This window comes from Harmonia axyridis, chromosome X (genome assembly GCF_914767665.1).
Source record: "Harmonia axyridis chromosome X, icHarAxyr1.1, whole genome shotgun sequence".
In the NCBI taxonomy this organism is placed as follows: Eukaryota; Metazoa; Arthropoda; class Insecta; order Coleoptera; family Coccinellidae; genus Harmonia; species Harmonia axyridis.
This window is the reverse complement of record NC_059508.1, coordinates 34233646-34236145: the sequence shown is the minus strand read 5'-3', so window position 1 is coordinate 34236145 and position 2500 is coordinate 34233646. Positions and strand designations below refer to the sequence as shown.

Below are 2500 nucleotides of genomic sequence, written 5' to 3'. Positions count from 1 at the left end.
GCCTCTAATCATTCGCTTTACCGGATGAGACTCGTATGCAACGAGCGCCAGCTATCCTGAGGGAAACTTCGGAGGGAACCAGCTACTAGATGGTTCGATTAGTCTTTCGCCCCTATACCCAGTTCCGACGATCGATTTGCACGTCAGAATCGCTACGGACCTCCATCAGGGTTTCCCCTGACTTCGTCCTGACCAGGCATAGTTCACCATCTTTCGGGTCCCAGCGTGTACGCTCTTGGTGCGCCTCCTCTCGCAATGAGAATGAGGCGCCCCGGGAATGCGGGTCAGTCATGGAGACCGACCATCTTCCCTTAGTTCACATAAAGTGAACCGTTACTTTCATTGCGCCTTTAGGTTTAGTGATTCCCAATGACTCGCGCACACGCTAGACTCCTTGGTCCGTGTTTCAAGACGGGTCCTGAAAGTACCCAAAGCAATAGCGTCGCTGATCGGCGTTTCAAGAGGTCTGTCCAAGAACACCGCGGCGAACAGTCGCAAACGGACGGAATCGGCACTAGGTCCGATCGCCATCACAATTCACATACTTGCCACGGGCCGGACGCGAACTAAGTCGCGGCCTCCCGCCATCAGTAAACCGTCGAGCGAGCTGTTCGGAAACCCAGTGTCCGTAAACATCGGAAAATCCGAGCTCACGGGCTACACTCGAGACCGTAGAACAGCACCCAACGGATCGCGACGACCTACTAGGGGAGAAGTGCACGCGTCCGAAGCCGGAGATGAACCGAAGGGAACAGCCAACGCGAACGTCGCCGTTTCCACAGTCAGTAAATCCCAACAACAGGCGCGAATGAATCTCCCCATTCGACCTTTCGGGTTTCTCAGGTTTACCCCTGAACGGTTTCACGTACTCTTGAACTCTCTCTTCAAAGTTCTTTTCAACTTTCCCTCACGGTACTTGTTCGCTATCGGTCTCGTGGTTATATTTAGCCTTAGATGGAGTTTACCACCCACTTAGGGCTGCACTCTCAAGCAACCCGACTCTAAGAAGAGATCCTCTAGCAAGCCGCAGCGGTCGCTACGGGCCTGGCACCCTCTATGGGCGATGGCCCCATTCAAGATGGACTTGAACGCGCCGCGAACTCGCCAGATAATGGATCCTTCCAAACACCACATCTCCCGGCGACCGGTTACGATCGCGGGATTCAGTGCTGGGCTAATCCCTGTTCGCTCGCCGCTACTAAGGGAATCCTAGTTAGTTTCTTTTCCTCCGCTTAATAATATGCTTAAATTCAGCGGGTAGTCTCACCTGTCCTGAGGTCGTATGTTCAAATCATCGAAACGTTCCGAAACTAACCTTTGGCGGCTCATAAAATCACGTACCTTACGCGAGGGAGTTAGCCTACTCAAAGGCGTCTATTATCTCCTGCTCCGTATGGCGGATCATGCGAATCCAAGCAAAGTGCTTCGGTGTTTCGGGGGTGCGCTCATGAAAGCTCATCCGCAACGCGCGACAACTGGCACATTAAAGCGATCGGACGTCGTTCAGATTTCTCGGACACGACGATCGCATGTCTACAGTCATGGGCGCAGATCGAGCAATACCACGACACCACAATATATGCTTTCGCAATTCAAGACGGCGCGTTACGAAAACAACTCCTCATCATTCCAACACACGAGGCGTCGAAACGACAGAACGTTGATCGTCACGCGGCAAACCGTCCAACTCGCCCAAATGACCTTCGGTACAGGATCAACGTTAGACGACCTTTACGTCGTCACTTCGTCAAGCCATAACGTCTGGCCGGGCAGTCTTTGTAATGGAACCGACCCTCAGTCAGGAGTGGTCCGAGGACAGTGTCCGAGGACCGCAATGTGCGTTCGAAATGTCGATGTTCATGTGTCCTGCAGTTCGCATGTTGACGCGCAATTAGCTGCGTTCTTCATCGACCCACGAGCCAAGTGATCCACCGTTCAGGGTAATCTTTTATGTTCGATTTCTCGGTACTAGTCGCAATGGACTTTCCCTCGAAATACGAGACGCCAACTGCGAACCTCCTCGAGAATGACATTCCAATGACTGAGACGACCCACTGAAGGGTCAATACGTCAGTCGATCGGCGCAAAATCTTCGGTTCAACTAGTTTGCGTACTAATCTAGTGACAATTATCGTAAAAAATTCGGACGGAGACAAACGTCGCAGACAATCCCGAAAGAGCATAAAAACGCTAATGTAACGGGCGTCGCACAACGTCGACGTCTTCGTCCCTGGAATAGATCGTCCTACCGAAGTCCGTAGACAACGGTAACGACTGATCGATTTCGGGCGAGAATCTTTAAAACCTGCAGCCGGCTCCTCGTTCCGTGCCAAACACGAAACTTCGCCCAGCCACGAACGCGGCAATCCAAGCGCTTCGAATCCTTATTCCGAGCACATCACGAGACTTCGCCCAACTACGAACGTCAGCATAAGCAGCCGGCTCCTCGTTCCATCAAGGAACTTCGCCCAACCACAAACGCCGACATAAGCGGCCGGCT

General features: G+C 52.6%; 2 non-coding genes across 2 annotated transcripts in view; both read right to left on the bottom strand.

The window, feature by feature from the left end:
* Window positions 1-1281, bottom strand: part of LOC123687888 — a 4012-nt gene extending 2731 nt beyond the window's left edge. Inside the window, exon 1 of the ribosomal RNA XR_006749593.1 lies at window positions 1-1281. This exon is cut by the window's left edge and continues 2731 nt beyond it. This is a non-coding gene — a ribosomal RNA (large subunit ribosomal RNA).
* A 507-nt stretch (window positions 1282-1788) lies between these two features.
* On the bottom strand, window positions 1789-1943 carry LOC123686963. The gene has a single exon (XR_006748715.1). It is a non-coding gene; the product is annotated as a 5.8S ribosomal RNA (ribosomal RNA).
* Window positions 1944-2500: the final 557 nt, after the last annotated feature.